The sequence below is a fragment of the Ambystoma mexicanum genome, chromosome 1p (assembly GCF_040938575.1).
Source record: "Ambystoma mexicanum isolate Mex_15411 chromosome 1p, UKY_AmexF1_1, whole genome shotgun sequence".
In the NCBI taxonomy this organism is placed as follows: Eukaryota; Metazoa; Chordata; class Amphibia; order Caudata; family Ambystomatidae; genus Ambystoma; species Ambystoma mexicanum.
In genome coordinates, this window is record NC_090921.1 from 1,341,921,245 (window position 1) to 1,341,934,469 (window position 13,225).

At 50.6% G+C, this 13,225-nt stretch overlaps 1 protein-coding gene across 3 annotated transcripts in view; it reads right to left on the minus strand.

Annotated features, from left to right (window-relative positions):
- The window catches only part of LOC138454056 (myosin-10-like), a 623,027-nt gene that overhangs the window by 566,646 nt on the left and 43,156 nt on the right, over positions 1 to 13,225 (minus strand). The window contains exon 1 of one of the 3 annotated variants that reach the window (XM_069607014.1): positions 10,570 to 10,588. The exons of the other annotated variants lie outside the window; for them this stretch is intronic. The gene's annotated coding sequence lies outside the window, so the exon portion shown is untranslated. Of the gene's footprint in view, positions 1 to 10,569; positions 10,589 to 13,225 lie in introns of those variants that run through there. 3 annotated transcript variants of the gene reach the window in all.

Sequence of the window (13,225 nt, forward strand, 5' to 3'; positions counted from 1 at the left end):
GTTTTGTATGACTTTGCCCTTTACTCACCTATTTATTTTCCAGATGTGCCGGTGCAGCCTGCATTTGGTCAGCATGGGTATTTGCTAAATCGGGTGCAGCTTCATTCCAGAATATGCTGCTGTGAAAGGCCACGTTCTCACACGATTTAGCATCGCGGTGGAGTACTTGCATATCAGTAGAGCATGGTTTTGCCTGTCTTGTGAATTGCAATTGCCTGCAGGAGGCAGATGCTACTGGAAATTATTTACTGTGGGATTCCCACAAGCAATTGGGGGTGGGGAGGAAGGGTGGTTTGTTTGTAGCTCCCGCGGCACTCATCCCCCAATCATGTTCTTACGTTGCTTGTACCAATATACGTCTTCCCGGGGGTGTAGGCAGGATTGTATAACTAGTGCTGCCTGGACGGAACAAGTTATTTACATGTAACTGTTGTTCTCCAGCATGGGTCTGGCATGGATTCACATGCTCATGAATATTCCCCGTCGTCAGGCTGGGAATCCTCGGTAAAGAAAAAATCAGTATCAGTTTCGTTTCTGATCTGTCTTTCTTAGTAGTAACCAATCACTGGTCTCTGGGTCATACTGCCCCCAGCCAATGACTGCCGTCTTCCTAAGCCCCGCCTTTGGCAGCCATCCTCAGATTTGGTAGCACGTAAAGTGGCAGTATGACCAAGTGAAGAGCCGCAGAGGGGTAGAAGGGAGGGTTCGCATGTGAATCCATGCCAGACCCATGCTGGAGAACAACAGTTACAGGTAAGTAACTTGTTCCTTCTCCAGCACGGGGTCTGGCATGGATTCACATGCTCATGAATATAAGAATAAATAGCAGTACACACATGCACAACCACGGGAGGTGGCAAAGGCTCAACATTAAGCATTACATCAAAACTCAACATTAAGCATTTCTTACCTCCTCAACAGGCTCACCTTAAGCGAACAGGTTGCGCAGCACTGCTTGGCCGACTCTGGACTTCTCCCTGGAATCCCGGTCGACGCAGTAGAATCTTGTGAAGGTGTGCGTCGACCTCCACATAGCAGCCCTGCAGATGTCCAGCAGGGGCACACCAGACAAGAACGCTGTGGTAGCAGCGATCCCGGTCGACGCAGTAGAATCTTGTGAAGGTGTGCGTCGACCTCCACATAGCAGCCCTGCAGATGTCTAGCAGGGGCACACCAGACAAGAACGCCGTGGTAGCAGCGATCGCTCTGGTCGAATGGGCTCTCGGACGGCCGGGCAACGGTCGGTTTGCCAACCGATGACAGTGCATGATGCAGCCGGAGAGCCAGCTGGAAATGGAAGCCTTCGAGAGAGCCTTCCCTTGGTTCACAAGTCCAAAGTTCACAAACAGCTGTGATGTCTTCCAAAAACTCTTTGTTCGGTCCACATAGAACTTCAGCGCTCTAGCTACATCCAGCGAGTGCAAAGTCCTCTCAGAACAGGTAACACCAAGGGCTCGTTGAGATGGAAGTCTGACGGTACCTTGGGCATGAAGGAGGGGTGCGTCCTCAGCACTACCCTCGTATCGTGAAAGGTAAGGTATGGAGGCTTGCAGGATAGGGCCTGAATCTCTCTCACGCGTCGTGCAGAGGTGATGGCCACAAGGAACGCTGTCTTCCACGACAGAAACTTCAACGGGGCCGAATGCAACGGCTCGAATGGCGGACCCATGAGCCTGGTCAGCACCACGTTGAGCTCCCACGCCGGGGCTGGCGCCTTCACCGGTGGGAATGATTGAAACAGTCCTTTCATAAATTCCTTCACCAGGCGATGAGACCACAGGGATGACCGCCCTGTAATTTTGGTGTATCGGGAAATTGCTGCCAGATGTATCTTGATTGAAGCATGAGATAGTCCAGCTTTGGCTAGCGACAGTAGGTATGGTAGCACTTGAGGGGCTGTAATCCTGAGAGGGTTAATCTTCTGTGCACTGCACCAGACAGAGAACCTCTTCCACTTGTGTCCATAGCACTTGAGAGTTGAGGACGCCCTGGCCTTTGCAAGGACCTCTCTGCATACAGCCGGGATATCGTATCCTCCAAACTCTAGTGCTGCAGGACCCAGGCCTGCAAGTTCAGCGACTCTGGGTCGTGATGAAGAATGGCGCCTCCTTCTCTGGAGAGGAGATCCACATCCATTGGCAGTTTGACTGGTGGGGACGCTGACAAGTCCAGAAGGTCCGGGAACCATATGTCTCGGCCACTTCGGTGCGACGAGGATCATCCTGCACCGGGACCTCTTGAGTTGGTTGATGAGCCTGAGCAGCAATGGCAAAGGAGGGAACGCATAAAGGAACAGGCCGTCCCAAGGGAACGAGAAAGCATCGCCCATGCTCCTCGGCTGGGGGAACCTGCTGGCGAACCTCTGGCACTTGGAGTTCGTCGCCGTAGCGAACAGGTCTATTTGGGGTTTGCCCCATCGCCGGAAGAGTTGATCCACTTGATCCTGGCATAGTTCCCACTCGTGGCACGAGCGCAGCTCCCTACTGAGTGAGTCGGCGATGGTGTTTTTTATCCCTGCTAGATGAAAGGGTACCAGGATCATCCCCTGGGCAACGGCCCAGTGCTACAGGTCCTGTGCTTCTTTGAACAGGGCCGGGTATCTGGTTCCTCCCTGCTTCCTGATGTAGAACATCGTGGTGGTGTTGTCGTTGAAGATCCTCACCACTTTGCCCTTGAGGGACGGGAGGAAAGACTTGAGAGCCCAGAAAACCGCCCAGAGCTCCAGTATGTTGATGTGGAGTGGCCTCTCCTCCGGCAGCCATAGGCCACTTGCGTGAAGATCCCTGGTGTGCGCTCCCCATCCTTCCAGGGAGGCATCCGTCGCCACCGTCACCTGATATGCTGGGGTCTGAAAGTCCATGTCCGCGTCGAGATGCGTGTGGGTGCTCCACCATCGAACAGCTTGGCGGAATACTTCGTTGAGCGAGATCTTGTCCTCGAAACTGCCCGTCGCTTGCATCCAGCAGGCGTCGAGAAACTCCTGCAAAGGACACATCCGGAGCCTGCACAGGCGCACCAGAAAGATGCAGGAGGACATCATCCCGAGAAGGGATTTGATGGACCTCACTCTGGCCACGTCTGTGGCCAGCAGACGCTGTACCTTGCCCAGGATGGCCTTGGTTCTTTCCTCCGACGGCGAGGCCAATCGTGCCACTGTATCGAGCTTGGCTCCCAGAAACAGTGCGACCTGCGATGGGACCAGGTGGGATTTGGGGAAGTTGATGGAGAATCCCTGGTCCGTGAGCAGCTGGATGGTCTTCGCCGTGTGTTCGACGGCGAGCTCCCTTGCTGTTGCCCGGATGAGCCAATCGTCCAGGTAGGGGTAAACGTGGATCCCCTGCAAGCGCAGCCGCGCCGCCACCGGTGCTAGGCACTTGGTGAACACCCTGGGAGCCGACTTCAGTCCGAATGGCAGGGCCTTGAACTGGTAGTGCCGCCCTTGGACCACGAACCTGAGGAACTTTCGGTGCTTTTTTAGAATGGGGATATGAAAGTACGCATCCTCCAAATCCAACGACGATAGGAATTCGCCTTCCTCCAGCTGTCCCAGCACGTGCTGGTGGGTGACCATCCGGAACTTCTGTGCCTTGATGTACTTGTTCAGTCGACGCAGGTCCAGGATGGGGTGCCATCGGCCCCTCTTCTTTCGGACGAGGAAGTCTCTTGAGTAAACTCCAGAGCCCTGAAGCCTCTTTGGGACGAGCTCAATGGCATCTTTTTTGAGCATCGCCCTTACTTCCAACAGTAGTTGAGGGACGTGGTTTTTCTTCCTGGCCATGGGTGGAATGCCAGGACACTTCTTTAGGAATTTGAGTGTGTGCCCCTGGGCCAGGGCATCGAGCACCCAACGGTCAGTGGAGATGGATTTCCACACGCTGACGAACCTCGTCAGCCGGCCTCCCACCGGGGTGCTTCAGTGGAGGCCCGACACCAAAGCCGGTTCAGTCTTGCTAGGCCTCCGCCTTGCCGCATTGGCCCCCTTGGCGACGACGGCGAGGTCCTCCTGACTTGCCTCGTCCCCTGTAGGCTTCCTGCGACGAGGAGCGGGCTGCTTGACGATACGTTGAGGAGCCGCCGCCAAATCCCTTGGAGGCACCTTGCTTGCCTCTGGAGTTCCGAAAGGGTGGACGTCGTTGTTGTAGAACTCCCAAGGCCCCAGCAGTCTCTGTGTCGGTCTTGATGGCCTGAAGGGACTCATCCACTGTCTTCCCAAACAGGTTGTTCCCGTCAAAGGGCATGTCCAAAACCTTGGCCTGTACATCCTGGCGGAAACCCGTCGCCTTGAGCCACCCCCGCCATCGAAGGCAAACACTGTTGCCCAATTGGCAGAAACCGGTGTCAGCAATGTCCGTGGCCACCGTTATTGCGTGGTTGGAGGCCACCTCACCCTCCTGCAAGATTGCCAGGGCCTCTGCCCTCTTATCGTCCAAGAGGAAGTCCAACAGGGGGGCAATCTTGTACCACAACTCCCTGTCGTAGCGGGCCATGATCGCTAGGGCGTTGGCCGCCTTAATCGTCGTTGCCGCCAACGAGATGATTCGTTGTCCCATGGCATCCAGCTTCTTTCCCTTGCCGTCCAGCGGGGAAGTAGAGGTCGAGGCCGATGCCCCCCCCGCTTTCTTCTTGGCCGCTGCTGAAACAACCGAATCCGGGGTCGGTTGCGCTCTAAGGCACAAAGGGGCGGCGTCGGGGACCAGGTACTTCTTCTCGTACCGGTCCCTCTTAGCAGGTGTCGTGGACGGGTTTTTGAGGAGGGCAAGTCCCTCGGCCCAGATTTCATCCAAGTGCCTGCACCGCAAAGACCGTTTTCCTTTTGGTCTCACGCCGTTGGTAAAGGAAGCCTTCCTTCTTCTTCTCTATGGGGCAGAGCTGAAAAAGCTCGGATGCCCTGGCGATCATGACGTGAAACGAGCCAATTTCGTCGGGAGGGGACGCCAGAGGAATCGGCGACAGGAGATCAGTCCATCATCACCACCGTCGTCATCCGTCCCCGTCGTGGCCGTATCCATCCCCGTGTCCTCCCTCGGGGTCGGGGAAGGAGACAAAAGTTGAGAGGGCCATGGCTGAGAAGGCGGGTTTGGATGTCTCCTTCTCCTCTTGTTAGGGGGGCTTCCTGACGGACTCGGCTCTGTCGGGTTGTCCGTCGGAGGCAAGGGCAACCTGGTCCTTTTCTCCGTGCATAAGGCCTGGATTGCTGTCAAAATGGCCGCCGAGTTGTCTTGTGGCCCGGGCTGCGACGGGCACGACGGTTGCTCCTCCTCCACCGGAGCCTCTCGTCGTCACCCTCACTCTCGTCGTCCCCCTCGTCAGGATCCCTCCCGTGGGGACGGGCCTCCTCTATGACTTCGACCAGTTCCTCCTCGGAGGTCGTGTCCGTTAAGGCCACCGGCCCCCCTCTCTTTTTCCACCGGGGTCTACACGGGGTCTTCTCGATGGGCTTAAAAGAGGCTTCCCTCCGCGGGGGCAGGGAAACTCTGGGCCCGAGGTCGCCTCCACTGGGGGAGCCTCCACAGGCTTCCCCAGGGCTGTAGCGATACCCTCAATAGAGGCCTTGGCCGGGTGAATCAAGGCCTTCACCACCTTGGGCGCGCTTGAGGCCTTCACCTTAGGGGAAGGGTCACCGCCTCGTACCCCTTCGGCCGGTTCCTTTGAGATCGACCAGGGGCCTCTCCAGAAGCTTAGCCGGGTTCTCAGACTTTCTCTTCCTCGAGCCAGAGCGTTGGCTCGTGGTTGATGGCGTCAGTGAAGGTCTGACATATTCATGCAAAACGCACAGTCCTTATCCATGTGCGATTTGTCTTCATGAAGGTAGTAGAGGCCCTTTGAGTGCTCGTCCTCCTTGAACAGGTTCTGTAGCTTGCATCCAGGGAAGTTCCTGAACAGCTTGCCCGGTGTCGAGCTTCCTTTCTCCTGGGCCATGGTCCACGAGGTAGGCCTCAGAAAACTTCTGGAATCCTCCAAGAAGCGTAGCTCGACGAAAACTTCACCCTTGAGGGGCATAGAAGATTCCGAAACGGGTCCCTGTTGATCGGAAGTATAAGCGGTGGAGCTTGAGGCTCGATTTAACCGTAAAATGAGATAAATCTCTTTGAAAAAGCGCGAAATGCCGAAAAAGCTCGAGAGCTATAGCACGAGGACTCCCAACACTTGAACGTGCGGTAAAAATTTGAGGATGGCTGCCAGAGGCGGAGCTTAGGGAGAGGGCAGTCATTGGCTGGGGGCAGTATGACCCAGAGATCAGTGATTGGTCACAACTAAGAAAAACAGATCAGAAACGAAACTGATACTGATTTTTTCTTTACCGAGGATTCCCAGCCTGACGAGGGGGAATATTCATGAGCATGTGAATCCATGCCAGACCCCATGCTGGAGAACTAAAGTACTTGCGCCCACCGCAGTGACATTAACATCTGTACATACCCACAACACAGAGATGCTGCGTGGCCATTTACAGATTTTGAGTGGGCCTTGCCCGCTCAGGCCATACCCCATCTACGCACCTACGTCACTGCCCCTTTTAATCCCTTTCCTGATGCTTTTGAGACACTCTGGAGATTATTTTCTATGGTGTTGTAAAGTTAGGGCAAGGTGTAAAAGGCAGCAAGCCACCTATGTGCATGTCTACGCGGAATGGCTCCCCACCGCCAAATTCTGCAAAGGCACAAAATGAGCTCCTATACGTCATTGCCACTTTAAAATAATTCCCTAATGCTGGTGCCCAAAAACACATATATGATGTTCGCATGGTCTTGTGAGGAGCATGGTCTCGCCCCTACAATTTGACCTTGGTTCAAATTGCAGCCTCAATACGACTTAAAGCAGATCGAACACACTAAACCAATTGACACTAGCAAATAATTTGTTTTCATAATTCAAACGACCAGGGCATACAGTGTCTGGCCTCTGGAAAAGGTGGGTGGACAACACCCACTCACATGTTCCCTCAACGTGTGCCCTGTAAACACACATGGTCCCTCACCTCTCACTCTCAGACAGACACGCACACACACACACACGTACATTACCACATACATCGTTTCTGACTTACCCCTCTTTCGGCACAGTTCCTCTGCAGTACTGTACACAAGAACCCAGGAAGTCACATTTAAGGGCCCGAGGATGCAGACAGTGTGTATGTGAGGGTTCTGAAACGTGACCCCCTTGCACTGCAGCAGATGCAGTGTTCACGGACAGCTGGAACAAGAACTGATGCCTTTTTCTGGATCCAAGATCAGGGGATACGCCTTTGCCAGACCTAATCCAGCCGAATTCCAACACTGCTGACCATAATGCACGTGATACCCACTGTGGGATTCATACCACTGTTGCACATGGGCTCGTTCCCAATCTGTATTAACATTAGGGATGAAGTAATTATAATGGTTATTTATGACGCGCTTAATACCCGGAGGTTTCGTAGCGCGGACCTGGGATCGAACCTGTGTTGCTCCGCATTGTCTTGCTTCCAAGACGAGCTTGTTGCCCCTGAGCTATCCTCCCGGACCTGCTTCAGAAGGTGTGCATGCAGTGCTGCAGCTACGGTCAGCCATTCTGAACATTCTGTGCACCCCCTGAACACACATTGGTTTGCCTCCCATCGCTCTCCTCTATGACCATAAGTACATTACCAGTCTCTGTAACCGCAGCGTCCATCTTCTGACAAGGGGTGCGCTGGTAACTCCTGCCCGGGTGCACAAGGTGCTGTGTGAGGGTGCAGTGGTGAGAACAGCAAATCTGTAGACACAGCCCTGGGTTTTTCTGAAGGACCTCTGTTTAGGGTGACCAGACCTCCCGGTTTTGCTGGGACTATCCCGGTATTTGGTGCTCTGTCCCCCTTTCTCAAGATTATGTTCCCATTGGAAACTGCAGTGGTCCCGGTTTTTGGTAGTAAGTCTTCATGGCTGGCAGGAAGGAATTCACAATCTCGCAGAGAGGAAATGCTGCATTTTACAATTTAAGATAGTGTTAGTGTGTGATAAATGTATTATAATAGGCGTTTCTTTGAAACCCCCCCACCCCTCATTTCTCCTTCAAACGCTACCAATGTGTAGTACTTCGACAGCCACTTTCAAGTGTTAGTCCTGCTTTTATGTCAGTTACCCTGTGCCTGTTTTTTTCTGGTCACCCTGCCTCTGTTGCGTTGGTACCAGGTTCATGTTTACTGATTCACAGAGAAGTAAAGTGAGGCGGCGTCGGTGTGCTTAAACCGGCTAAACCAGTCTAAAATCTCAGTAGACATTCAAGACCACAGCAAACTTCTTGAACGACCTAGGTTTTGAGCGTCCCTTCTGACATGAAGTCTCTGGGCCTGAAACAACAGACTGGTTTAGCTGCTTTGTAGGTTGTAACCTATGGCACTGGAGCTTAAGTCTCTCCTCAGGTAATGCGCTCATCGAAGCAGGAGGTGTGTAAAAAGGACCTAAAGATTGTTCATTTCTGCCAGTGCCACCTGCTGGCGTTACTAGGTCATTACCCACAGAGATTCCGTGAGTACATTTGCTGCATCCAACCTTCCCAAGTAAAACGTTTTCAAATTCTGTCAGTAAACTACCTACATCGAATAATTAAATAAGTTGCCTTGTGTTGAATCTTCTGACTCTGCTAATCAGTCAGTTTTCCTTTGGCAACGCTTTTAAATTGCCATTCTGGCTCTTGTAGTTTTGCTTATCCCCTTATAAAGCACAGGGATACGGGTGCCAGAATGCAAAGAAAATAACAGGACTAAATAGCACGACTGAAGAGAGCTTCTTCTCCTATAGGTCCAGAGGAGCCGTGCATCCCTGACATTGATGGTACCTGCGGCAGCTGTTCGCCTTAACTGATCCAGCGGAGCGACAGGACGGCCTGGGAGATAGCTGAATGGCTGTCTGAGTGTATGCTTCCTTTAAAACAAAACGGGGGCCTAAGAGGAAACGCTGATGCAATGGTGGAGTGAGGATGGAATGGCAGATGGATGCCACTTGGACGATTGCCACAGCTTGCCATGGGACTACAACTCCTGCTGGTGAAGGAAGGAGCACAGATCCCGACTGTTGCCTTCTGGGACTCTAGGACTCCTCCTATTATTACTAAGTAATTGCGGTTACATTTTGAGAACTATAAAAATAAAGTTCATTATATGAACTTCAATTGATGGCATACTTGGATAAATTAATTTCAGAAGTAAAGATATATTTAACACAATAGTTTGTAGCGATATGCATCAAGAACAAATGAATTGATTAATGTTCTCAAAGAAGACTTTCAAACAGTTAATGTTTTTAAAAGAGCATTCGACTAACTGGGAACAAGGACAAGACAAGCACAGACACAATAACAACAACGAGAATATTAGAACGATGGATAATGAATGAATTCCATTAGAATGTCTGTTCTCTTAGCATGTGGGATTCCTCCTGCTTCTAGGCACAGTTATAACAGGTATCATCAGTGACCCATGTATTGGTAGCCAATGTCTCGCCGTCAGACGTATGATCTGCAGAGGCTGTCCTGTCACCCGATTCTTTCTAACTTGCAAGGTACAGGCTGGCCCCATGTGACAGGCGAGAACTTAACTTGTGAGTTGCCTACCCTGTGGATTACTCTTGGAGATGGTGCGGGGCAATTATAATGCATCAGGTGGACCACTCCAATCTCCCTTCACCAGCATTAATACCATTGGAGATGGAGAACCCAGAATAGGAGTACAGGTCCAGGTCTCTCTTCTAGAAAGATGACAATGGATGACAGCGCTGCAATCTTCACTCTTGAACTCTCTGGCACTTAGATCTGGCTGGCAGGATTGCTGATGTAAGCCTCGGGCTCTTCTTGCATTGTAATAGGGATTATTTTGACACCAAAGCTGGGGGCAACCGGAGGGATGCAGTTCCACACTAGGGAGCACCAAGGGACGTTCCCTCTCCATGCCATCACACTGTACTGGGATTTAGGAAGGATGGGTTCGTCTGTTGCAGATAGAATTGCAGCGTGGCGTGGCATTGAAGGAATCTATGAGGGAATGTCATACACACAAGGACACGTTTTCTTCTCCAACAAGTTTTTCTGCGTGTTTTAATTGAATGCATTAAATTAGAGGACCATTTAAAATGTATCCCCATCACTGTGGGCGTTACTGTACGCCATGCTGATAGGCTTTTATACTGCGCCCATCATCGGATGAGAGGATAGATGAAGTAGGGGTAGGATAGAAACAACCGGAAAGGCACAAGCGGGTAAAGGGGAGGAAGACAAGTATGCAGCATAGTCAGTTAGTGGAGTTCCCAGTAGTTGAGAGGGAGCTGCATAACCAATTGAGACTGATCCGCATTTGTAACATCTGGGGGGTGGGGAGGGCACAGAACACATCACCAGTATAGGGGTTTGGGGTGAGGTAAAAAGGAACACAAGGAAGTCCAACAGAAGAGTAACATTCAATGGTCCTGGTTCTCCCGTTACACTGCACAAGCGGTGTCTGCACAGCCAGGCCAGCAGGCAACAGAACACAAGCCTGGGAGGTGAAGGTCATGTGAGATTTTTAAAATTGGCGATTTATATCGCACTTAATGCTGGACTCATCCAGCTTGTACTCACCAGACTGGGAATCACACCTATGTTGCACTGGATCAACTTTGACATCACTTCCTGTGGCCATATTGGATTGGTGACATCACTTCCTGTGGTGATCTTGGATTGGAGCATCACTTTCTGTAGCCATCTTGAGTCTGCCCAATCTCCAGCTGTAGGCCACAAGGGACTCCTCTGTGAATACCAATCAAGGAGAAATTGCCTCATCTCAGCAACACTATGGACAAAATCAGAGAGACCAACCACTACAAGACTAGTCGATGAGAGCGTGTGATATCACTTCTGGACTCCCTGGGGATGTCCATCCAGAGGCGTACCAGTTCAAGGCGGAACAGTGAAGGGTGAAGACCAGCCATTTACCAGCTTCTTTTCCTTTTCACTTATGCTTTTGGCTTCCCTCCTGCTGCATCTGTGAGTACCCATAGCTTGCAAATTACAATGCTTTCTCTCCACTGTGCGGTGCTCACCTATTATGCATTCACTCCTGCTACTCCTCCTACTCACCTCTCCCTATGCTTTCTCTAATCACACTGCAACTTCCTACTTTCCCATCCCCATCATAAAACTCAAATCTCAAAACTCCCACTGTTCCATCTCTCTTGCATCTCCTACTTCCAACAGACAAAGCTAGTGAGCTAACCATACCTCCTCCTAACACCTATCCACCTCGTCTCTCTTCCTTTGAGACTCAACTTCTCTACTATTCCTTACCACATCTACTGAACATTTCACTCTGGAATGCTTAGTCTGCATGCAACAAAATGCCCTTTATCACTGACTACTTTCACGGCAGCTCTCCTCCCCTAGACCTCCTTGCTATCACTGAAGCCTGGATTTCTCAATCTGACACTGCCACTCTGTTGGCGCTACACGACTCCAAACTATACTTCATTCACTCTCCTCACCTGACTGGCATAGGTGGAGGCGTCGGATACCTACTCTCTTCGGGCCTCATTGCCTCACAAATCTCCAATTCCACACCCTCCCCTACCTCCTTTGAATTCACCATCTCTGCCTCTTTGATGAACTTGGGCACCCCCTTGCTTCTATTTCCACTAAACATTACCTCATTCTCTTTGGTGACTTTAACCTTCCATCTCCAATGTATCTGAACTTCAGTCTTTTCTTAGTGACCATGCTCTGTACTCTATCCATAGCCTACCTACCTACATCAGGGATACATCTTTGGATCTATTATTCATCTCAACCTCTCTCTCAGCCACTAATACTACCATCACACCATCACAATTTGATCATTCCATTGTTTCAACCACCATCTCCTTTCCAGTCTCTGGCCTCTCCTTACCACTTGCCTAACCCATTACTATCTGGAAATGTAAACCTTCTGCCATTGCTCCCCTTCTCTTGGACCTACCATTCTCACTCTCCTACTTCACGCCTGATTCCTCTTCCACTAACACTGCCTTCTGCAGCTTCCAATCCCTCCTATTTGACTTATTCCCCTCACACTCTCCACTGCTACCTTTCACCCCTTAGTCTCGCCATCCGCAATCATGGATCACCCCATTCATACGTTGTCTCCGCACAGAAATGCATTGGCTGCTGCCCAAATGGAGGTGTACCCACTCGCATGAGGACCTGTAAATCTACCTCTATGCCCTGAACTCTTTCAAATTCACTCTTGATACAGCAAAAACGGAATTCGATCTCACCCTCATTGGATCTCACTGCAAACATCCTCGCCGGCTTCGGGGCACCCTAAACTCACTCCTTAATCCTCCTAAGCATATGACTATCAACTCCACTCTTAAAGCTAATGACCTAGCTGAATACTTAACTGCAAACATTTCCAAAATTAGAGACTCTCTCCTGACTTTCCTCACACTCTGTTTTATTTATTTATTTATTTATAACACCCGGGAGCCCACAGGCATCAGGGCGCACAAATACACAAGGTGGACAACAATATCATGGGACAATTATCAGAGCAAGGGGAAAAGAGAGATCAGGGAATCACTCAAAGAGAAACGTCTTGAGCGACCTTCTGAAGATTCTGATATTGACTTACGGGAGCATGTTCCAAACTTTGGCTGAGCATACAACAAAGGAATTGCCCAAGGCTTTTTTTGTCTGAAAGTTGGGTAATTTACCTGCATCAAATGAAATGAGCACAATGATCTGGCAGGCTCGAAGAAGGTCATTAGGTTTTTCATGTAGACAGGAGTCTTCCAGTGGAGACATTTATGCACCGTAGTGGCTGCTTTAAATACGAACTGCATGATTTTGTACAATTGAAATGATTTCTGCAAGTTTTTTTTTATCAGCACCAATCAGAAGGGAGTTGCAGTAATCAACCCTAGACAAGATGACCGACTGTGCTATGATGGTACAGTTATGTTCTGTGAGATACGGACGAATATTTTTTAGGAGTCTTAGGTAGTCGGTACAGTTTGTTGTAACCTGATTTGCATGGATTACTGCGCTCATGGAAGAATCATGGTGTATACCGAGAGTTTTGATCTTACTTAGTACAGGGATGTTACAATCGTGGATGGGAAAGGATCGACAGTTGGGTTTTAATTTGGCCTGTAAGATAAGAAGCTCAGTTTTTCCTCCGTTGAGGCACGTCCAGTTATCTTTCATCCAAGATTTAATCAGATCATAGATATGTTCCAAGTTTGCTGCATCTGTGTCATAGTCC